The sequence below is a fragment of the Silene latifolia genome, chromosome X, assembly GCF_048544455.1.
Source record: "Silene latifolia isolate original U9 population chromosome X, ASM4854445v1, whole genome shotgun sequence".
Lineage (NCBI taxonomy): Eukaryota > Viridiplantae > Streptophyta > Magnoliopsida > Caryophyllales > Caryophyllaceae > Silene > Silene latifolia.
Genome location: NC_133537.1, coordinates 37,572,609 through 37,598,916, shown reverse-complemented (window position 1 = coordinate 37,598,916; position 26,308 = coordinate 37,572,609).

Genomic DNA, 26,308 nt, shown 5'->3' with positions numbered 1-26,308 from the left:
CATTTGACTTAATTCATCTGCTCTCTGCTCTCTTTAAACCTTAAAGGCAAATTCTATATTTATAGTGAAGTGACTTGGAGGACAAGGTAGAATATTCTAAAATATCCTAATTTCCTAAGATGTTATCACAATATTTATTAATAATTATCTATAAATAATTAAGATACAATAAAATAAATAGATACCAAAATATAAAATTTTAGTGCCTAAAGACACGTGAAACGCATTCCATGAAATTTAGGGCACGAGACACGTTATTTAAATTTAATTATAAAAAAGTTACAATTATAAACGTAAGATTTTATTTTTTTGTAAAAGTATATGATATTAAACAACAACAACAACAACATGAGAGCCTTAATCCCAAAAAGATTTGGGGTCAACTGACAAAAATCATCCTTTAGAAGCGTCCATGAGTGAACGCACACCTCAAAATGCGAAAATATAGAAAAGAAAAAGTGAAAAACAAAGGGGAGTAAAACATAATACGGAGTACAAAAGAAGGTAAACTTAAGGTTTTAGATAAGTGAAGGTAAAATTTGACATTGACTATAAATCATTCTCATTTTTCACCCAAACCCATCTTATGATCAACCTCTTTCGACATCTCATTCCTCGTCTAAACAACATCATTCGCCCCCAATGCATTTCATTTCCTCACCACAATCTAGGTAGCACATACACTCCTCCTAATTAGTTGTCCCGTGTCCGACACCCGTCGAACACACGCGGATATACCTAAATGTGTCGGATATATACCTATAAATGAGGAATGAGATGTCGAAAGACTGAAAGAGATTGATTAGAAGACGGGTTTGAGTGGGAAATGCGAATAAGTTATAGTCAAAGTCAAAATTTACCTTCAATTATTTAAATTTAATATCAAATACATTTACAAAAATAAAATGGTACGTTAATTATAATTATAAAATATATATTTTATTAAATTTAAATAACGTGTCTCGTGTCCTAAATTTCATGGGATGTCGTGTCACGTGTCCCTGTCGTGTCCAAGTCCGTTTTGGTGCTACCTAGACCACGATAAAAGAAACCACATTACCCATGAACACTTAGATCAACTGGCAAGGGGCTGTTCTAGCTCAACCAGAGGTTTAGTGTTCGAGCCCTGGGAATGCAGCAGTGTTAAAACTAATGAGGAAGAGCTTTGCCGCCTTAATGGTCCTACCGGGCTCGAATCCGGACTACACCAGATAGTTTACACAAAATAAAATAAAATAAAATAAAAGAACCCACATCATCTACACCCCTTACTAAAATATGGGTAACAACCCCTATTTACTAAGTGAATAGGAATTCTCACATTTTTCCCTCCAAAAAGCATCTTTTTAAATAAGGAAGTTAACTACAATTATGTGCATTCACTAAAAAAGGAAACTAATAATTACATTTTTATTACATTAAATTATTATCTTTTAATTAAAATTAATCTTTTTATCAAATTATATTATTTTCACCTCTAACTCCAAACTATAATATCTTAGTTAAAATATAAATAAAATTTATATAAAACTATAAATTGGTAAACATTTTATTGATACTATTATTTAAGAATGACTTAATACATGCTACATACAAAACAAAACTGAATCAGTGTTATTACTTTCGTGACAAAAAAAAATTGAGATGACTAAAAAATTGAATTCATTAACTTTGTGGGTAAAAAATATTTTGTTTTAAAATACATTTTAGCAAAAAAAATCTCTTGATTAATTGTCAACAAAGCAAAATACAATAATGAGAAATATGGACAATTAATGAAATATCACTATTTTATAAGTTATTTATTTATAAAAAAAATACTATATATACCATACATTTATTGCATGGGGTCTAAACTAATAAGTTACTATTCATAATGAACAATAACCAAGCACACGACTTTGCTCCTTTTCCCTTTAAAACTCAGCGTTTCATTCCGCTCAATTATTTGTGCTTATGCGTGCATTTTATATAGCCTTTCTAAGCCTTATTTGCACGTATTTTTATGCATATTGCGTAGTATTAAGCTACAAATGTCCCCCGAATTGTCTACTTTGGTTTCTCTTGTCCTATTTGCAGGAATGAACAAAAGAGAAGCGGAATCAAGCTTAAAACATGTCTCTATGCATGCATTTAGGAAATGAGTTGAGTCGGAGCATAGAAACTACTATTTGTTGATTCGCGTAGAAGTAACGAAGCTTAGCGGACAAAGGAAGAGCTTCATATTACTAGTTCATACTTTGAAGAGCCATATATCGAGTTCTACAAATGATAATCAGGTTATTACAATTGTGGATGAAAGCTTATCCTCTTAGCTTTCCAACGACATCGAAAAAGCCTGATTTGACCAAGTAACGAAGAAATGGCGGCCGTTTGAAGTTCAGTGCGCAAAGCATGAATTACGCGCTGGAAACCACTCGATCGAGTACTATAGTGCTCGATCGAGTACTTAATGTCCTCGATCGAGCGGTACCTTTTTGATAGTGCTCGATCGAGTACTTAATGTCCTCGATCGAGAGGTTTTTGTTAGGTGTAATACTACGGTTTTCTATGTCTTTGGGTACTCTATCGAGTGGGGCTTACTCTGTCGAGTAAGTATGTTTGGTCTACAAAATAGTGTTCTACTGATAGGTATTCGATCGAGTAAGTTGGGAACTCGATCGAGTAAGGGTCACTCGATCGAGTAAGTTACTTACTCGATCGAGTAAGTTTGTTTTACGGGTTGTTTTTGACGGGTTTTGATAGCAACGTGAGAAATATATATAATCTTAATCCGTCAGTTTCTTTTCATTTTTACACTTTTCTAAACTTCACAAAGATAAAACAAAGTTACGTTGCTTCTCTTTCTCATTGCTATCAAATCCTAACGGCTAGAGTCGTCCGATCGTTGTGTTTTTTACGCCGTTGAGACCGTCGTATTATGGGTAAGATCCTAATTGGGTTGTTTCATTGATTTTGGTAAATTAGGGGTTTTGGGAGTATTGTGTTTATTAGATGGTGATTGTATGATTGTATGTTTGATAGGAGGTGATTTCATTGAAGAACGATTTTGATTAGCTGATTGTGACGATCTTGGTGGTTGCTTTTCCAGGTATGGTTTCCGTACTCAGTTATTGTATAAATGATTATAAGATAGTTGTTTGGGTGATTGACATGATGATTATATCGTAATTGGTATTGCCATTGTTTTGAGTTGATATTATGATTGGTTGTTGTTGATTGTCTATGGTTCTCGAGGTGCGCCCTCGGCTGAGTGGAGTCACTTGCGGGAGTGTCTTCACGCCCTTGATTGGCCCTCTGTGGAACCCGCCACAGAAGGGGATGTGCACATTAGAGAACATGGGCTATTCGCTCGATGGAGATGAGCGGGGCTTAGGTGGGAACAGCTGCGGTCTCCCACTGGCGGTGAGAAAAATCTGTTGCGATGGATATTCTGGTAGGGCTACATACTTTAGTGTGTAGTTATATGATTGGTAATGTGACGGTGTTGGAGATTATTGTTTAGGTATTTTTTACCGAATTGATTGATACGGGTCAATGTGGTCTTACTCGTTGGTTAATTGAATAATTGTTTGTATGATAATGTTTGAATAAGGAAATAAAGTGCGAAATATAAATTAACACGTAAGATTTGGTGACGCGGAAAACCCAATGTGGGAACAACCGCGGGAGGGACGGTACCCTGCCAAATATTGCACTATGCTTGAATGAGAGGATGATTACAATTGAAACGTAATGCTTTTCTCGCTAGCTCGAGGTATCGTGCTCGTAAGATCTTGGATGAATTGTAGGCGTGGGTATGTGAGTGAGTTGATATCTTGATGAGAGCGTGGATGCGTGAATGAATGAATGTCCTTCTGTTGATTGCTTCCTCGGCTATTTATAGGGTAAGAACCCTAGGCATGTCCTACCTTGATTATGGAAAGGAAGTATAACTTCCATATTAACTCTTTCCATGTTTGGTCGTCTCCCTCAATTTCTCCCTGATCTCCCTGTCTTCTCCCTAACTTCTCCCTGACTCCCCCTTTCCTAATTCCAAGCGCCTTCTTCAATGGGCTCCAGTCTTCTTCTGCGAGCATACCGTCCCATTCCCCTTCTTCGTGCTTATTCCAACCGTGGACTCCCCTACTCCTCATTAAATCCTTTTATTTATTAAGTGGGCTTCCTCTATTAGGTGATTTTCGGTCCAAACAATTATGATTGTGTATCTGTTGTTGTTTATCTTATATTGTTTATGCAGTAACTGACCCCGTTTAAATGTTTTAAAAACTGTGGTGATCCATACGCGGGTGGTGAGCAGTTTTCTAGCAGGTATACTGTAGATGCGCGCGGGATTAGCTGGGGATGGAGTCACCACGAGTCTAATAGTAGTCTTCCACTGTTGTGTCATGACATTTTATTTACTTTAGTTGGTTTTGGTTTGGAACAGTTGTATTTTACTTTATAGTTTGGTTTTGATGTAATCACTTTAAATTAATTTACTTAAAGTATGTTTCTTGATGGTCACTTTTGATTACTGTGCCTCGGGTAACCGAGATGGTAGCATTCCCATGCATTAGGTGGTTCTGGTAAGGCACTTGGTGTATGGGGGTGTTACACTAGGAGTTACTCGATCGAGAAGTTCGAATGTCCTCGATCAAGTACTTTTCTATCTGTCGCAAGATTTTAATATCTTGTTATCCTATCTTAGGTTTAATAATTGTCTTTCCTATAAATAAGATAGACGTAATTAGGTTTAAGCATCTCTTTCATATCTCAAAAACCTTACATTATTTATGGTTCGACGTTGCTCTTCTACTTTTCCGGATCTCGTTTGTGTAATCTTTCTCTTACTCTCTTTCTATTTTATCTAATTCTCTTTTGCACACTTTTATACCATGTTTGTTCTTACTTTATCTTTCGTTCTTATTTTATTCATTGTTATGCGTAGCTAATTCTTAAATGTTAGGATTAGGGGAGCCATGGTAGTATAACGATGATGCGGTAATTGGTTTAGGAGATTTGGTTGTGAGAATTGTTTGATAGCAATATAACTGTAATTATTAGGTTAAATGCATGCAACTGAATTAATTAAACCGGTTAAATCCAGACCTAGATCGAGAGATTGGAATGAATAGACCTGTTATGGACAATAGACTACACTAATGAGGGTGAAAGCTAAGTTAGTAGTACCCTAGGGCGGATAGCGGACCGAAAGGACCTTTCCTTTACCCTTCTCACATCTGACCGACTGACCTTACCTTTAGCTGATTTGTGTAATATCATGGTGAACCCACATTCTGGCATCTTTCTCTTTATTTTCTCACAATCCTTTTCACTCTTGCCTTTTTAATTGTTTTTACTTTTATTGCTCTTTAGTTTAGTGAAAGTTACTCAAACCCCAAAATTGTGACCATAGACAGACTAGAATAACGAGTAGATAGTAATCACCTCCCTGTGGATACGATACCCGACTCGCCTCTGCTGCATTGGTTAGAGCCAGTTGGTTTTATTTTTGATAGGGCTGCGACAGCCGTGTCAAATTTTGGCGCCGTTGCCGGGGAGACAACTATTTTATTTGCTTGTTTTATTTTTGTCTGTCTTTAGCCTCAAGGAATTTATTCATTGAGGCAGTTCTTATCTTTTTCCTTTAGTGTTGTTTTGATAGGTCCTACAGGTCCTACCTAGACAGGATTCTAGGAGAAAGATTATCAAAGGGAAGGCTTGAGTACCTTTGATTTTTCTGCCAAGATGTCTAGCGTCTCCAGAATTATAGCCCAATTTGAAGCTCAAAATGCAAGTTCTGACAAGCTGGAGAGTAGACAATCTTGGGGTAGTCCACCTCAGTTCCATACTATGGCGCAACAGGTGGTCTACTGTGAGAGATGTGGTGCTACGGGGCACAATATTGTCATTTTTCTGGCGGGGAACGATGAAGTCTATGCGTTTAGGCAGTGTAGACAAGCTAGGCATTCCTTTGTACATGTGCTACCACATCCATTTCAGCAACGAGGCTATCAAAAGCCTCCATTTATCTGGCCGCCGCAACAACAAACTCCTCCTCCTGATAAACATAAAGAAGAAATTGTTGAGTTGACGTCTATAGTGAAGGCACTTGTGCTGAAAGTGCAAGAGATTATGCAAACTAAAGACGCCATTATCAAGAGACTTGAGACTCAGTTGGCTCAAGTCATTGCCGATCAAACTTCTTCAGATGTTGAAAATACTTTTCAAGAGAAAGTGAACAACGCAGTCTCACCTACCCTTGTTCAAACATTAAATCGAGAGTCCTACTTTGCTCGATCGAATGAAATTACTGAGGAAGTACTCGATCGAGAGGATAAAAGTTCTCGATCGAGCAATGAGGAAAACAAGATCCTCGATCGAGTGAAACAAGTTGTTCGATTGAGTACAATTGCCGAAAAAACTTCTCGATCGAGTATCTTGAGTGCTCGATCGAGTAATTTTTATGCTGAGAACAATAAATTTTCGTCTAAATTTAATTTGGACAATGATTTTGCAAATAAGGTTAATTCCTTTGTTACTTCTTCTACAGGTCTTGACAGGTTGAAAGACCCAGAAGGCGGGCACCATACGTTGAAGTTAGAGGCTGGAACAGTATGGATTGATGACCCAAGGTGGAGCTTTGGACGAGGCTAGGCCGTATAAGAAGAAAGCGCGCGAGGAAACCAAAGGTGGAGGCTATGTTGCTGCCAAGAGTCGCTGTTCTTCCAATGCTTTGCTGTGGCGACCAAAAGTAAAAATTATGGACGCTGAAGGGACTGCATTCAGTCAGAAATCTTGTTGTGGGCCATTAATTCTTGTTGGTGGATGAAGAGGAGAAGGTCGAGTTGGGACCTATCTGAAACTAGCGCTGTCCGGGAGGCAACTTGGAGTTTAAAACTTTTTAGTTGATTTTCGAACATTTTAGTTTTGTTGTGTGCTTAATAATTAGTTTTCAGACTATAAACTGTGAACAAGTTAGACTTTGTTTTTGGTCGCCATTTGTAGTCTGCAGGTACATCTCGACCGAGTCCTTTTGTTCCCCGATCGAACACTTCCGCGACCTACTCGATCGAGTACTATATCCTCTCGATCGAGTTCGCTGTTTTGATTCGCTTCCAGTGATGCTGCTATGAAGCTATTAGCGACCTCCCATATTGCTGGCTGGTTTGGGGAGGTCCCTACTTTGCGTTATCTTTTAAGTTTTCCGCATCTTCACTCTTCTTTTCAGTTTGCATTTCCTTTCCCTATTTTTGGGTACAATGGGGGCATTGTACAGTTTGGTTTAGGGAGGGTATATGCATCCATATCTGTGTTTGCATACTGTTTTTATTGCATTTCTATTATCACGTTTAATTTTCTGCTTGCATTGTCTTTTATTTTCAAAAAATATGAAAATCTCATAAAAATTATAAAATTCAAAAAATTCAAAAAATTTCACGTTTACTTTTGCATATAGGCTGAGTCGAAACGGTGTATTTCGATGATGAAATTGCACTACTTTTTATCATTTTGCTTAAGCCCTGTATGAACTAATTATCTTTTTAGCTTTGTCATTTTGCATATCTACGAGTTAATGTTAAAATTTAGCTGAACGAATAGACTTGACCTGAGATTTTGGCAACCTGTGGACACGGGGGGCCCACGAGGGCGCTTGGGAAACAAGAGTTTGTATTTGTGGAGTCGCTACCAATTTATTGTGGAATATTGAAAACCGTTCGAATACCTCATGCCATGTCAAGACATAAAGTAGTGACATGAACACTAAGAACTCGTTACCCTTAGCATTCTATGTCTAGAATGACTCTCGTGGATGCCAATGAGCAAGGATGTTCACAGAGATCTGGAGTAAGGGGTGAGGGTACGTATTAGGAAGTCCTTTTACGGAACACCTGATCTCGCCCGCCTCGATAGCGGCCTCTACTAATGATTAGGGAAATTATTCATACTCGATATGCTGTCGGTTATATGCATGCAATGCAACATCCAACGTTTTGATCCTAACATGTGAATTAAACTATGTCGGTGAACACATAATTTAGCACTCATTAATGTCGAAGTAGGGTTTAGAATTAATTACATGTGAAAACAAGTAAATAAATCATACATGACAAAATACAATAAATAAAATGCGATAATTAAAATTACAATAATTACAACGATTTAATTGATTTACGTCAAAAATATATTTAAGATGGATAATTTGGGAAAAACAAGAGAAAATAAATTAGGTTAGAAAATACGGACAGATTAGGAGTGGTATTAAGGGTTAATAGTCGATTAATACGTAAACTAATGAATTAGGTTAAAGCAAGAACGGAAGTTCAGAGACAGAAATCAACCCAGAACAGGCGCATCAATGCTGCGTCCCTTGCAAGAGGCGCAATGGTCACTGCGTCTGTTCCTGAGGTGAGTTCTGGCTTTGAAGTCTGAACTGCTATTCGTTAATGCTCGTTGGTATATTTAATGGTTGATTATGGATATTTGATTTGGATGAAAGTGATTTAGCGTATTATTTACATATGAATTTGTCATGAAGGCGATAAAAATGAATTAAAACGAATTAAAACGGATTAAAACTAATTAAAAACGAGTTAGAACTATTTAATTAGGGTTAATTATGGAGACGGAAACGAACTTGAAAGAACTCGATAAACTGGAAATAAACAGTAAAAATATGTACAAGGGTGAACTTCAGAAACTTGATATGAATGAATCGAGTCTCTAAAAATCCGGGTTTGATTTAGTGACGAAAACCCACAAATATAGATTATAAGGGATTTAAGTCGGAATTAAAACGTGATATTATTAAGAATATGTATTAAAACTATTATGTACGAATGAAAGAGAAGAAAATAAGAAAACAAAGGAAAAGGGAACGGATTAACAGAGAGGCGAGGAAGAAGAAGAAAAGCAGGAACTGTGGCAGCCTCTGGAAGAGGCGCAGCAGATGCTGCAACTCTTCGAAGAGGCGCAACAGTTGCTGCGTTTCTTCTCGACGTCTGCCAACTGCTAATCCGTAAAAACAGTTTAACAAAAGGGTTTTAGAAACCGGTTTTAAGCATACTTTTGACGTAAATATTACATTAATTAGTACGAAAATAAAATACAATAATAAAAGATGGGATTTACACCCTCAGACTTACATGTTTGACGAAATGAGATTAACTAAGTTAACGTTTTAGTGATTGGTCGACTCGAATGTATGAAGAAAGTGCCCTCGCAAGAGGATTTAGATTAAATTGATTGATTAAATGAGGTGTAGTTGGTCAAATTGGTCGATCATGCAACTTGAATGGTACTCAGAATGATCTGAGCTTACGCGGTCGATTGATCAAGCACGTAGACGTCAATAAGCTTAGAGCACGGTCTTAGAATGCAAAGGGATAAGAGAAGGGCGGACACTCGCGTGAAAAATATGGAGACCGAAGGTCTCTATTTATACTAATCACACGGAGGAATTATGGAATGACTCAAACTTTGGAAACAAATCTCGAAAAAATCTGAAAATACGCAGAAAAGAGCCGAGGAAGAGGCGCAGCAGCTGCTGCGATCCTTCGAAGAGGCGCAACAGGTGCTGCGTCATTTCCCCAGAGGTTTCCTCCTACGGAAGAAAGATTTCCGCATTTCTTTTATGGAATTGCGGTAGATCTCAACTTCCTTATTCCTTAAAATACGATTTTCGGGATATATTTTTCCAAAAGATATAAAATTAATTTATGGAGTAAAAATATCCGGAATATTTTAGAACATTCCGACTCGGCATTTTAAAACGGTGTATTAGAAAATGAAGCGGTTTTTGACCCGGACTCCAAATGAACTCTAATTACTGTCAAAACGACCGTATCGGCGCGTAGATGATGACCAAGGGGTAGACACAAGTATTTGAGCTATCACTTGACGATAAACTTACGAACTGTCATAAATCGTTCCGCGTACCAAACATGCGGCCCAATCATCACCGGGTGGCTTGCGGGAGGTGCAGAAATGAGGTATCTGCAGAGCCCCCACTTTGACTGAGGCTTGGACAAGGTGAAAGTCAAAGTATAGCCATCAGGTCAATCGAAGATTACAACCTGACAACTATGGCGACGCGAGGCGGCTCAAGGGGTCTGAGCCAAGGACCTGTCGTCGAGAACATTTTAGAGCATGTCGACTATCGGGGAGGGTCGTTTAAAGTCCATTAGACTACGTAAGGAGGCTCGCTAACCATAAGAAGAAACCATACCTGAGACTTCTTTCTCGAGATGCTTCCGGAGGTGCGTAGGAGCTAAGGTTAAGCGTAGGAGCTAAGGCTAAGACCTAAAAGATATATAAGGATTATGCTAAGGTGTGGGACCCTAAAAGGAAAACATCGGTGAGAAGGCGACCTAAGGGTAACCGTGGTTTGGGCGTATGGACCCGGAGAAAGGCGGTCCTAAAGGATTATGATCCTATAGGTGGAGACTAGGTGTGGGAACATGGGTAGTTTGGGAACCTAAGAGAAGGTTGGTATGAGAACATCTGGAGAACGATACCTTTGCCGAACTCCAAGAGGAAACAAAATATTGAGGGCAGCAGGACGTCGGTAGAAACTGCAGGGGAAATCTACTTGCATCGGTCTCAAGTGAACTTTATCTCACGAGAAGTACAATCGGCTGTCATGAACTCTCGCTGGGAAAATAATAGGGTATTGATGGAGGCGTGTCGAAACACCGTCGGAAATCCGCTCATTGCTGCAAGCGAAGTCCTGATGAACGATCCTTGCTAGGAGATAAAATACTGTGATGGCTCACAGTCTACTTGAAGATAAAATACTGGTCCGGACAAAAATAAATGCCCAATAGACCAAATATATGATATATGGTGTTGGAGAAGAGGCGCACCAAAGATGGGCCCACAAATAATGAACTTTTGAAAATTGAGCTGGAGGGAAGGTGGGGAAGAGGCGCAGCAGGTGCTGCGTCCTTTCCCGAGTTCGTCCCTGTCTGAGTAAAAACTCGACAGAAGTCGTGTTTTATTCATAATAACAAAACACAATTTCTATTAAAACTCTCTCAAATTCCAACCATTTTCCGTCAAAATTTGATCAATCCACTCCATTAATTAATAATAATAGATTTATGTGTCTTATCCTTACTTTAATTCTTGTATTTGCTTGATTTTGATCGGAAAAATTAAGGTTTTCATACCCAAAATGTCGAAAATTTGGGGCTTTTCCCCCTAATGGTTTTGTCTTGTAGAATTGACATTAGATATGGATAATTGGAATTGTTATGAACATAACCATGTATTCTTTTTGAATTTTCGTCAAGTATTGAGCATTTGAGTGAAATTGAGACGGTTTCTCAGTTATTTCGAAAATCGCTTCGAAAATGGCCTTAGGATTGCCCATTTTGATGAAATTTGATTTTTGGAATCCTTGTGTAACGGGTAAACTTCCTACCATGTTGGATTTTTGATTTGTGACAACTTTTTCAGGACACTTTTCTAGGGCATAATCGCCATTATAGCGAAATGCTGCCGAAATTTCGACTTAAACCCGTGACTAGGCTTGGATTTAGACTTGACTTGACCCAATTTACCACATGAGTGGTTGAGTTTCGAAATAAATGGCCAAAGATGGCGAGAAAAGGCCGTTTTCGGAGCTAAAAAGGCTTGAAACAAAACCTCACCGAGGCTTGTCGTCATCTGACGCGGCCTAATTTACTTTAATTTTGCAGGCTTATCGTCTATGTCGGGGAGGGCTCCTATGGATGTGGACTTCGACTTCGACCCTTCTCTCGTTCTTGAGGAGATGGTCGAGGAGGTTTTTGAGGAGGTTGTCGAGGAAGTCCCGAGGCGGGCCAACGTCGGACGAGGTGGTCGCCAGTTAGCGGGGGCACCTGAGTGGGCTGAGAAATGGGATGGTCGACATCCCATTTGGGCAGCAGAGAGCCACCTGTCTTACAGTACGACGAGGGGTTTGGTAAATTTTGAACTTGCCATTTCCTTATCACCTTTCCTTATTTACTTATCATTTCATTTCTATTTACTTTGTGCTAAAGATAGCTTTGCGTTGAATGGATACAGGAGGCTGGGAACATGAGGTCCTTTTCCGGCTATACGACGATGATGGAGGCCTATGAGAGACTGACGGAGGAGGAAAAGGCCATCATCGAGCTGGGAGCCTTCAGAGCCTTGGTGGGAGCGTGGAGGGCGATCAAGGAGAGGAAGATTCGGGCTAACCTTTGCCTGATTCGAGCTTTCCTCGATCGGTACTGGGACACGACCTCGATCTTTCACATGCCTTTCGGGGAGGTCGGGGTCACTCTGGAGGACTACAGCATGATTTATGGTCTGCCGTATGGAGAGGAGGCTGTGGTGTGGCCGTCGACGGCCATGAGAGTGGACTCGGCCGAGACGAGGAGGCTGATCGACTGGAACCTGGCAGCGGGTGCTGCCACCGTTCACGGGTTGGTGCCGAGTACTTACGTCAGAGACTACTTTGCGGGTAGGACCCTAGCGACGGTGATGATGGATGGGAGGAAGGTGGCTCCTCCTGCTTGTACTGCGGAGCAGAGGGCTCGTCTATGGCTTTAGTGGTTCTTATCTTCGCTTTAACTCGGAGACATGGGGGAGAGGCGATCGACGAAGCTTCTTCCGTTCCTTTCTGACTTGAGTGACATGGGTCGGTGGGACTGGGTCACTCCTGGCTTTGCGGTGCTCACTCGCTACATGAGGGCCATGGTTCGTCCTGAGCTGATGGAGAAGGGGACTTCTTCTGCTACTGTCGGTCCTGGACTGTTGTTGGAGGTATGAACCTTTATTGCATCATGATAGATCATTACTTCTTATTTTATTTCCATTTCTATCGAATTGTGAAAGATCATTATCGATTATCTTGTTTTGCAGGCGTGGGTGTACTCCTACTTTCCGAGCTTCGCGCCCAAGAGGACGGAGCCTAAGCCGAGAGCGTACCCGGTCGTGAGGGACTGGGTGGTGTGTCGTAAGAAGAGCCAGCGTTCTTCTTACGACGTCTGTCGATGGGGCGTGAATGCCCTAAAGTTGAGCGACGTAATTATCCTCAATTACTTTACTTCATTGTTATTTTCATTTAGGAGCAATCATAGGAATGATCCCCTTTCCCGTTTAGAGCCAATCATAGGAATAGGAATGACCTTTCGTTTTCTTGTTTTAGTGGGTGCCCAGACCTTGGGTGGACTACCCCGACGCTCCGGCCTTCATGGATGAGGTCCTTCGACCTAGGAGCTCGAGTCGGTTGCTGCTGTCGACGTCCATGGGACCAGTGTGGTACCTGGGCGAGCGTTTGACTCGTCAGTGCTCTCGTGATACTTTCACGGTTCCCGTCGATCCTCCCCGGACGATGTTTAGGGAACCTTCGGACGCTGAGAGAGAGGCTGACTTGGCGGACGTAGGTGGTGATGCCCTTCTTCTTCCTGGTGAGGAGTACTCTCTGTTTGTTCGCCAGAGGCTGGCATACTGGCCGATCATGGTAAGTATTTTACTTTCCTTTTTTGAATTGATTTGACAAACTGATGAATGATCGTCGAATAAAGAATTCATTTGAACTTTGCAGGAGATCGAGGTGGCAGGCGTCGAGCCCCCAGCTTACCCAGAGACCCTTGAGTACACCAACGCGACGGGGATGACGACGATCTCCGAGATCCGTGACTTTGGCTAGGAGGTGACGGATGCTGGCCTGGAGGAGTGGGAGCACTTAGTGAGGAGGGTAAGCACCCAGCTTCGGCTGTCTTTCACCGTTTTCATTGCATAAGAATGCATTCGTTCTTTTTGAAAACCTTTTGTTTATTGAAATGCAGGTGGCGCCGTCTCAGCATGTGGGGTTGTGGAGGATGGCCAACCGGCTGCAGGCCACGGCCATCGAGGCACTTTCGGGCGGCCGAGGACGATAGGTATGATCCCTCATTCTCTTTATATGGAGTTCCGTTGCAATTTCTCGCGTTTGTTTGATATGGTTGAATGAAATGATTGAAATGGGGCATTTCTTTATCACTTTCAGAGGGAGCGTGACCTGGAGCGTGAGCTGGCGCAGTCCCAGGAGGAGACAGCTCGCCTGTTGAGGGAGTTGGAGGTAAGGGACGCTTAGATCGCTGCCATCGAGGCGACCGTAGCCGAGCTGAGTGGCGACCAGGAGTAGCTGCTTTCCCTTTTTGTTGTTGTCTTGTATATACTTGTACATTTTGGACCTCGTTTTGTACTCTTTGGACCTGTTTTGGGCGAGAGCCCCCAGTTTGATGTACATATTGCATTTTTGTATATATGATGGCCCGAGTGCCTTTGTTGCTTGGTGTTTGTTGTTCCTGCGGGTTAGCTTAGAAAACAGGTTTGGTAAATGACGGTTTGTGCCGTCATGCTGCCGAAATTTACATAGAATTTGCACATAAAACACATAATATACACGTGACTTAAATTAGCGCAAAATGAGAAAAAAGCAAAAAAGTGCCCGTAAATGAGCAAAAATGACCGAAAATGCGTAAAATTTGCCCATAAATGAGCGAAAATGACAAAAAGTGCCCAAAAATGGGCAAAAATGACCGGACGGTAGGAAGGGCTACCCCTTAAAAAAAAACTTAAAAAGAAATGTATAAGTGTGAAATGAGGAGTGAAATGATTCCCCTAAAAAAAAAGTGAAATGGGTAAGTGTGCGCGTTTGGCGAAAATGTCCATTTCGTCTCGAGAAGCGAACCCGAAAATAATTGGGAAATATAAATTTTGGTAATTTGACGGAATTACCAAAATAATAACCTATAGGAATAGGAAATTATAGCCAAAACAAATTAGGAAAGATCCAAAGCTGAAAATCACGGAAATAAGCCTGGGGAAGAGGCGCAGCAAGAGCTGCGACTCTTCGAAGAGGCGCAGCAGATGCTGCGCCATTTCCCAAGCTGGTCAGATCTGACGGAAATTAGGAAACGACTTTTAGTATAAATAGAGACGTTGGGGAAGCTTTTATTCACATAATTCCTCCATCTTTCTTCCGTCTATCCCATTAAAACTCTCCTATCTTCATAAAAAAATTTCAAAATTATGGATGCCTTAGAAAACCGTCTCAAGGAGTGGATGAACGAGTTCACAAATATCGAGAAACATGACATGGGTGCTTTTAATTTGGGATCACTCTTGAGTCTCAAATTGGTGAAAATTGTGAAACCTTTCTTGGATGCTTGTCTTGAATATTGGGACCCTAATTTCCACGTATTCACCTTTCCTGGAGGCGATATTCGTCCTTTCCCGGAGGAAATAACAGCTATTAGAGGATGGGATCCAGAAAATGCACCCGCTATACCTTTTAGCTCTCAAGGTTATAAGGGTAAATTTAGAGACTTGCTTGGACTGACCAAGGCTGAGGTTGACCGTCTTGTGACCTCGAAAGGGGTCCGTATGTTTGACTTTACCGACCGATTCATAAACAGGGAAGACCCTTCTATTTCTTATGTTGCGAGACATAGGGCGTTCGGGTTTTGTCTACTTCACTGTTATGTCCTTCAAGGGCATGTTGACAAGGAGATGAGAGGGGAACCTCTTTTCTTGAGCTTAGTGGAACAAATGGAGCTGCGCAAGAGCCCAACATGCCTTTGTTTAGGAGAGATCATTCTGGGGTTGGACAAAAGAAAAGCCAACCGCGAGCTTCCTTATCTGGGAAGTCCTATCATTTTGCAAGTAAGAACCCGCTTTCGTTTTTTTTATACATGTGCCAACCGTTTTTTTTTTGTCTTTTCTTTTCTTTTGGTTGACCATATGGGCATTAATTCCCGTCTTCTTTGCAGGTTTGGCTTATGGAGCGTCTGTGGTTGATCGAGCCCCCAGTTAATGTGCCAGGATACCATGCTCGGTCGATTACGATGAGAACTAGGCTCTACATGGTGGACTTCACTCGTGTTTGCACCTATTGGGAGAATAAGCTGAAGAGTGAAGGAGGTCCCTTGATCCGATGGATTGTGCCATGGTGGTATCTCAGGTCAGTTACCGGAGTTTCATCTTTAGATCCGACTCGGTCAGTTCGCATCCCTAGCTTGGAATTCATGATTTGCATCTGCCCGGAGAGATTTATGAGGTAAGTGGGCCTTAAGCAGAAGATTTCGAAGCTTGACACTGTTCCTCAGACTGCAATTGCACTCACTACAGAGTCTCGTCGAGAGTGGGACCTCAAATGGGCTCAGAGGAACATGTGGTTCATACTTTCCCCTATTGGCTCCTTATGGGTATCTGATTCATACTTGCAATGAAGGAAGGCTGCTACTTCTGAAGAGCGTGAGAAATTGAGGAAGCACGAGCCTGTTGACTACAAGATTCACGAAGTAGCAAAGGAGAACCAGAAATACTTGACTGAGGAAGAGGAAGAGGCCGGATTCCGAGTTGTTCATCCGTCGATGAAACCGAAAACCGCTCCTGCCGTACAGATGGTGGTGGATCGAAATGGTAAGGCTAGACCGCGAGAGAGACCTTTGATGATTATGTCAGAGATAGCACAAGAGCGCCCGGCTCTTGGTCGAGACAATAAGTATGACAGAAATGACAAAGGCAAAGGAAAGATGGAAGAGTAGCCTTAGTCGTAGTACTATTTATTATTATTATTATTTGTAATAAATGGCGGGGGTTTTAGAATCCTAGCCTAACATTTATTTTCAACTTTTTATATTATGTGGCATATTATTATTATTATTATTATTTATGGAACAAATGAATAAAAGATTTATTAGTTATGAAACGATTGTGATTTTCTTTTATTATTCTTGTTGAATTTCAAATGCAAATGCAAATGTTCTTCTATTTACATTTAAAATAATAGGTTGTATCATGTGAAGGATTGCCTACGTATTCATTTAAAAAATGAAATCAAACCCTTGCGCGTAGTTCGAGTAAATGTAAGAGAATAATTGTTCTAAGCAAGAGCTTATAGCGAACTAGAAAATAAGCATGAGCTTTACTTACTCCTAAAATACAACTCAATTTGTTTGATGATATGAGGATGACGAAGTGTCAAAATGCAAGAGCAAAGTGACATGAGCTTTATTTCAGCGGGCCACGGGCCATTTTTATTTCGTATCGCAAGAGCGGCACGTAGGTGTCACGCGAGGCGCATTTCTTGTCCTACACTAGGCATAATATCGTTTCAGTTGATCGAGGTTAGTCGGGTTAGCAAATTCATTCCTATCTAGGTCTTTAATCTTAACCGCACCCCCCGAGAGTATGGACTTGACTAAGAATGGTCCGGCCCAGTTGGGTTTAAATTTTCCACGTGAATCGACAGGTAGTAGAGCTCTGACTGATTTTAGGACTAAGTCTCCTTCTTTGATGTTTCTGGGCTTAACCCGCTTATTGAAGGCTCGTTTGATACGTGCCTGATATGTTTACACATTATTCAATGCGCGCAACCTTCGTTCATCCAAGAGGATGAGTTCTTCATATCCATCCCTTTTCCAATCAGCTTCTGGAATTTGACTTTCAAGCAGAATGCGTAAGGACGGGATTTCTAGTTGAACTTGTTATACAGCTTCCATGCCGTATGTCAAGTATAAAGGAGTAGCCCCAGTAGGCGTCCTAACTGATGTGCGATAACCCCACAGTGCGAATGGTATTTTGCTGGGCCAATCACGATAATTGTCGATCATTTTCTTGAGGATAGTGACGACATTCTTGTTAGCTGCCTCTATCGGGCCATTAGTTTGAGGTCGGTAAGGCGAAGAATGGTGGTGTTTGATCTTGTATTTGGCTAGTAATTGTTGGAAAATGTGTCCTCAAGAATAGTGCGATCACATGTTTAAATCTCATATTAAGAATACGTAAGGGATGATTTATTATATAATCAACTGATCATCATTAATCGGTAATGATTGGCTGACTAGCGTTTGACATTACGTCGTACGACGGTGGTGGTCAGTTGATCCCTTAAGGTCACACCTAAAGGACAACTCCCTTGATAGATAAATTGATTAATTATATGACGATACAAGGTGATCAATTCCTTAAAATTGAACAATTCACTTGTGAGAGAGAATATTGATATCTTATTATAATGGGATTAAATAAGATTTATTTTAGTAATTGGAATACTTTATTACTAAAATTGTTTATTGTTTGAGAAACAATAGAGATAAGAATGAATGGTTAATTATAATTACAAGATGTTGTGAATTATAATTATATGACCCATTTTATTTATGTGATCAAGTATCACTAGTCAATTTGTTGTATGTAATTAATTTATAAAATGATATTTATGTGATAAATATGCATTAAATTAATTAATAACATGTAACATACTACATGTGACATATTGTGTGACAATTGACAAAATAAAATGGTAGACCATTTTATATGATATGGACCGAATGGAGGGAATAGTAGTGGTGTGAGGTTGATTTATTTTATGAGAAATAATCATAGCTATTTGCTTTCTAGCCTTACACCTACTCTACATTGTCTTACACATCTTTACCTTGTGAAGACCAAAAGGAAAAAGGAAGATGCCAATTTTTGGCATCACTCCTTTGTTCCAACCGTCCTCCCTCCTCCTTTTATGAGAACTTTGTTCTCATTTTTTCACTACTCATTCATTCACATTTTCTACATGCAAAAATATTCTCATATTCTCTCAATCTCTCTAAAATAAGATTTTAGAAATACAAGCATTTGTTCGTTCATTCTAATATCAAATAAGATTACTAGTGTAGTAATAGTGATAATATTAGAATACATTTTAAGGATACCAGTTTATTAATCTAGTTAATTAGTATACTAGTTTAAGGGATAAGTCTTGGGTGCAATCTAAGGAGGATCTCTACTTTGGGATTTTTGGAGGATCATCCAACATATTAAGCTCAAAACAAATAAGGATGGTGACCTTATTTGTGCCCAAAATTTCGGACCTATATACAATGTAAGGGACATTGTTTCTCCTCATAAATCTCTTATTTTGTTATGCATGCACTAGATCTATAGAACAAATATTTAAAAAGTTAATTAGTTTACTATTAGAGGAGTCTAATAATAGGTATACGAACCTAACAAGTGGTATCAGAGCATATGATGTTGCATGCATAATCGGTTATTGTTTTTCCGAGTTAAAATGTTAACATATAAAACTATAAATTTGTGATCTATAAGAGTAGGTCACGAAATAATTATGCATGTTATATATTCTGGTCCAAAAATGGTTTTAGGTCATTTTTATGATTTATGAAAATTTATTGCTCATTTTAAAGATATTTAGTGATTTTATTACATTTTTATGAGTAAATGAAATTTTATTCACTAAAATAAGTTAACCTTCACTACTAGTCGTGGTATTTTAGTATGACCTCACATGAATATTTTATGTATTGCATGTAAAATATCATATTAATGTGATTAATAGTTCATAATTTATGAAGTTTTAGTGTAAAAATGGCATAAATAGAGGTTAAATGACTAAAAAATGGTTAAACTTACTCTCTGACCTTGAAAATTTTATATGACCTCACATGCATATTTTACAAGTTGTGTGTAAAATTTCGTATTAATTTGATTAATATTGCATGATGTATGATTTTTATGAGATAAAAATGGATTAAAAGAGGTAAAATGGATAAAAATAGTTAAACTTCGAACCAAGCCATGACACTTTAATATGTTGTCACATGCATGATTTACAGAGTGTATGTAAATTTTGAGATGAAATGATCTCATTTAGCATGATTTATGAATTTTTAGTGTAAAAATGGCATAAATAGCGACTATTTTAGCATAAACAGCTAAAAAAAATTTCATGGCATGAGAAAATTATTTTAGGTTTCATAAATATTCCACTTATCAGATCTAAGGTTGTAAAATTGATTAGATTAATTTTTGGATACTTTAGATGTTTTATGAGATTAAACCGATAAAATGCAACTATATTTTCTCAAAATTAATTCGAAAATTTTAAACATGATTTTTGACATTATGAGTGTCATGGATATATTCCAGAATGTTCAAAAATTTAAAATTGAAAATTTGAAATTATTGTAATTTAATTTAGATTTATTTCATAAATATTATGATTTTAAGGTAAAAAATGAGCATAAAAATTAAATCAAGTTGAGTTATAGTCAAAATTGAGTGATGACTAATTTTTGAGTCCTAAGAGTGTTAGGATAATTAACTTGAGCTTAGATGTGATTTAAGTGTTAATTTGTGATTTTAAGAAGTTATTATCACGCATTTCCATAAAATCGGGTTATATATACGATATAAGTTAAATAGGGTGATTTGGCACATAATTTGGCATGATAGATACATATATAACGCTGCATATTTCAATTGTTGAATGTAGAGGAGGCAAACAATGACATGACACGAAAACACGACACGAACCCGACACGAAATTAATGGGTTTGGGTTGAGACTTAATGACCCATTTATGTAAGTAGGTCAACACGAACACGACACGATATTTAATTGCGTTGGGTTAGGGTTGACCTCTCTAAACACGAACCCGGCACAAATGACCTGTTTACTAAATTAATCCTAATTATTCTTGATCCTGAATCACATAAATATACTTAAACTTTCAAAATAGGTACGTGACACGAAAACACGATACGAATCCGACACGAAATTAACGGGTTAGGGTTGAGGCCTTATGACCCATTTATGTAAATGGGTCGACACGGACACGACACGAGGCTTAATTGGGTCGGGTTTGGGTTGAAGGGATTGTGACCCATTTACATGTGACACCAACACGAACCCGACACGACCCGATCTGTTTGCCAGGTCTAGTTGAATGTCTTTTATTTATATAATTTTGAATTATGTAATTTTATCTTAGTATGGCCTTAGTTTTAATCGATATTACCCGTAATGAAGGGAATATTGATTCGGTTGTAATTTAATGTGATCTCGTATCACTTTTATTTTTATTAGTTTTTCCATTTTACAAATGTATAATAGGAATAGCTTTGTATTTTTTATTATTATTTGTAATTATGGAGTTTCTTCAAAGACGGTGCCATTCGAAAAGGTGTTCCGACGAAGACGGAGTTCTTGGGAGGCGCGCCACTTGAAGATTCAAGGGACCAAAGGAGTTGGTTTCCGAATATGTAATAGATTATTTGATTTTCTATTCTAGGAAGGCCATACTAGGAATTTAATTATTGCTTTGCATTTCTTTTAATATGTTACATGCATTGCCAAATCGCCATAACAACACATGCATATCATATCGAGTCATCGACCGAGTCAATTATAATAATCGTAGTTCACCGCTTTAGTTCACTTAAAATGTGATAGATAATAAATTGATACGACCTCTCACAAATTAATAATTGAGAATTAGCCTTACCAAATTGTAGAAACCATGAGTCCCAATTTCATAAGGAAGTAGGCTCGGCTCACCGGGGTACTAAACTTGTTACGTTGGGTAAGTGGGTAATAAAATGTTATTACATCGAAATTTGGATTGAGCTCAACGGAAGTATTCGTGACCGTAGTCGCATGTGTTGCGGGCTAAAGATAAATATTAAAGTAATTTTTATCGACCGAGAGTTCTAGAAGTAGAATTGATTAAGAGGTTAATCCACCGAGTTATATTAATAAGGGATAAATCGGCTCACCGTGCCCGAGTTAATATGAATTTGGATCTCGGAATCATTTATAGTAGTTGGGTAGAGGTCACTATATAAATGCTTAAAACTTGTTTAAAATGTTTACAAGTATTGTCAAAACGATAGATGTTCATTAATTCCTTCATTTCCTATTTTGTAGTAAAAATCGTTTTATCAATTGCAATGGCAACTCCAATCACATCCACAACCACTAGTTCCAACACGCTCACCAATGTGTCATGGCTCCGATCCTTCATGGATCGATGTAAGTTAGAAAAGAATGGGTCCAATTTCGCCGATTGGGACGCGCAACTTCGCTTGGCCGCGGAGGGTGACGACAAGCTTCGTTACCTTACCGAGGCATCTCCCGCCGAACCTAATGCTAGGTCCACCACCGCCGCTAGGCAAGCATATGAGGTTTACCAAAAGAGGTCGGCCGCGATCAAAAACGTGTTGATCTTTGCAATGGAAGCCGAACTCCAAAGAAGTGCTATAAAGATTAGCACCGCTCATGAGATCTATATGAAACTTGTGAACATGTTTTCACGAGCTCCACGGGTCATATAATATGAGGCGGCTTCCGCATTCTTTGATCTCAACATTAAGGAAGGCAAAAAAGTTAGCCCTCATGTGCTCAAGTTGATGGAGCATGTTGAGACGTTAAAAATGCATAAGGTGGAGATTCCCGAAGAACTGGTGATTGATCGGATTCTTCATTCCCTTAACAAAATCAAGGCATGTGTTCAATTCCGGGTGAATTTTAATATGCAAGACAAGAAAGTCTCCCTTGATGAGTTGCACAAAATTCTTGTGCAAGCCGAAAGGGATATGGGGCTAAGTGTTAGCTCCACCAAAGATGTGCTCAATGTCAATCATAAGAGAAAGGGGACTTTTAAGAAAATTGGGAAAAAGGGAAAGAAGCGAACTCCCAACAGGATTAAAGGTAAAGCTTGTGAAGCTAGTTCCTCCAAGCCCAAGTACAGTGCCTCCTCCGGAGACAAGTGCCACTACTGTTGTGGTGTTAGGCATAGGAAGAGAAACTGTTCAAAATACCTTGGCGACATCAAAGGTGGAAAGGTTATTCCAGTAGGTATATAACTATCCCTATCTTTTATGTTTCGATCTCAACTTTGTTATGATGATACAAGTTGTGATGATTACCCTTTTTATTGTAAATAGGGCATCCTATCAAGGACAAAGGCAAGGAAAAGCAAGCTTAGAGGATCATGGGGAAGCTAGAGGTAGCCGACCGTGGTGATGGATCTATGAAAGCTTGGCTTCAATTTGCTTTGTCTTTAATTTCATGGTGTATTTTGAGACTTTTAGAACTTTTTTGATTTCCTTGTGTGACTTGGAAATTTGTTTGTATTCTTTAAACATTTGTTGTGCTTTGGATATTTGTGATTTGGTTTTCAACCCAGGTCACTTATTTTATCATATCATTTGTTCTAAAATCATCAACATATACTACTTGCATAGTGAAACATTATATTATCAACTTAAATTGATCAAATAGACAATTATGATGATTAGATCATTATATGTCCATAAGCCATGCATTTGATTCTCCTTATGTCGTTGTTACTAAAAGTAACAACTTACTTAAGTAAGATAAATTATAAAGTTGTGATGAGCTATTGAACTCATAAAGTAGGGAATTTACGATACAAAACGTGTTGGGAAATGTGTCCTCGACAATAGTGCGATCACATGATTTAATATCATAATTAAATCTCATACTAAGAATACGTGAGGGATGATTCTTTATATAGTCGACTGATCGTCATTAATCGGTAATGATTGGCTAACTAGAGTTTGACATTACTGTCATGTGACGGTGGTGGTCAGTTGATCCCTTTAGGTCACACCTATAGGATGAGGCCCAAATAGATATTTAATTAATTCTATGTGATACAGATTAATTAATTCCTTAATTATGGGAGTGCAATTTTGCGTCTTATTGTAATGTGATTAAATAAGATTTAATTTAGTAATTAAGTGTTAAATTACTAAATTAGTTGAGGTATTATATAAGTTTTAGGTAGAGGTAATTAGTTATTTAATGTTACAAGAAGTTGTAATTTTAACTAACTAGTTATTTTGGGATCCATTATATGTTGATATAATGGTAGTATACTACTCAAAAAGTGGAGTGTATATTATATTATTAATTGTAATATTTAAGTGTTAAATGATTACATTAATAATTAATTATGTAAGATAGTTAAACATATGACTTATAAACATTTGTGGGACAAATGACAAAAGGCAAAAATGGACCAAAATAGGTCCATATTTTCGGCCAAATGAAGAGAACAAAAGATGCTCTTTTGTCTTTTGTTTGCGTTGATTAAAGTGTAATTGTGACACATCACACAAGCTTTATTCATACTACATCTTACACATATGTTCCCTACACTCAAACTAAACTATACAAAAGAGTAAAAACAAAAGCAAAAATATTCCCTACATAGGAGAGAGGCCACCGGTTTTTGGCTCTTAAAAATAGAGCATTAGTTGCTCATTTTGGATGTTGTTCTTTGCTTGTTTTTCTCTCTAGTTTTCCCACACATGCAATTGCTAAAAACTCTCACAAATACTAATACACTCAATCTATTACTACAGGTAGTAATACTAGAAATATTAGTATTATTAAGGTTACATTTCTACTACATATCTAGTTAATATTAGTAGGAATTTTTGGGATTAATCTTGGGTGTAACTTATTGGAGTGTCTTCTATACTTGGAGTCTTAGGAGTATCATCCATATCATTAAGCTCAAGAACAAGTGAAGGAAGGTGACCTTACTTGTGCCCTATATTTCGAACCAACCATCAATGTAAGGGACATTGTTTTTTTTATAAATCTTTCATTTTGTTATGCATGCACTAGATCTAAAGAACATATAATTAACAAGTTAATTAGTTCACTATTAGAGGAGTCTAATAATAGGTATATGAACCTAAAAAAACGGACACATTATTCTAAAATGGATGGTCAACCAGGAGATACCTAAAATAGAGAGTCTATTAAACAGATGACATGGATAAGACTCGCATATCATATGAATCAAGCTGCCATGATTGGAATGGCCTTTTGAAAGCTAATGCATAGTCTAGATAAACTCCTAATACACCACCATATATATGTTTGTAACTCATAAAGCTATCTCTCAAGAAGATAGATGTATTTCTGAGAGATAGAGTGGGAGTAGATTGGATCGTCACAAACATGTCTTATAGTATTACTTTGTGAAAGTAATGGAACTATAGAGTGGGAGTATAGTTGAACTATAATCTATAAAGATAGAGTAGGAGCATAGTTCAGTGAGAGTTTATCGCACATGTCTTATTGGTTAAAATATTGCTTTGTGAAAGTGATAGTATTATGACCTTGTTACATACGAGCCATAGCATTACAATCCAAAAAATTGTTACTCACGAGTAGATTTACTTTAAAGCGAGGGTCTCTTTAAAGGTAAATAGAGCGTTAGAGTACTCAAATACATAAGATTGACATAAAGATGTTGATCAAGATAAATTATGTTAGGAATCGCCACATTTCATTTTGATGAAGGATGGCAAATGATATTAAAAATTCACTTTTCTAAAATGGGAATTTAGAAAAGGAATGTGTTTGGGACACAAAATCTTAGATGAAGATCTAAGAATCCTAACATATTATGCGTAACTGATACGTGCATTTTATATAGCCTTTTTAGCCTATTTTATGCACGTATTTCCATGCTTTTATCGTAGTTTATGCTACGAAATGCCCCGAATATGCTACTTTGGTTTGTTTTGTCTTATTTGCAGGAATGAACCAGAAAGTAGTGAAATCAAGCCTTTTACCGTCCGTTTAGCATGCATTTGGAGGAAGAGTGAATTTGGAGCGGGAATGTAGCTATTTTGAGATGCGCGAAGAAGTAAGATAGCTAGGCGAGCAAAGGAAGAACTTCAAATTGCTAGTGCCTACTTTGGAGAGCCATATCTCGAGTTCTACAACAGATATTCAGGTGATTCCAATTGGAGATGAAAGCTTGTCCTCTTAGCTTTCCAACGCCACCGGAATAGCCCTGTTTGGCCAAGTAACGAAGAAATGGCAACCGTTTGAAGTCCAGTGCGCAAAGCAGGAAACTGTTACTGGAAAGTACTCGATCGAGTAGATTTTCTACTCGATCGAGTGGTTTAAGCTCTAGTTTGGTCGATCGAGTGGATTAAATCCACTCGATCGAGTGGTTTTGATGGGTTTGGGCTTTGATTAGCCCGCGTGATGTTTTATTTCGCTAAACTTGTTTCTTTTGCTATTTAAGCACACTTTACTAGGTTAATTAGGATGATCTTTCATATTATCAAACATTCTACTGTAAACTTTAGAACGTTGCTTTATTCCTCTTCACTGTTACTTTATTTCGGGATTATTTTCACTCGGATTTTGTGTTCTTTACGCCGGATTCGCTTGGATTGTAATTCCTTTCTCTTTCTTTAATCCTTTAATCCTTTTCATTGCTTTAATTCCTTCTTCCCTATATTAGCTATCGTAATTACTTTAATTCAATTCTTATTAGTCTTTTATAATGTTGAATTTCAATTATCTATTTCTTGTTATTGTTAATTCGTTGGTTATGAGTAGCTAATTCCCCTCTGCTAAGACTATAGGGGATCCATAATTATGAAGGGAGAGTAATCGATTTATTGGGTTAATGCTGGTATTGTCTTTGTTGGTTAAATGCTGCAGTTAATTGTATCCGTCTGAT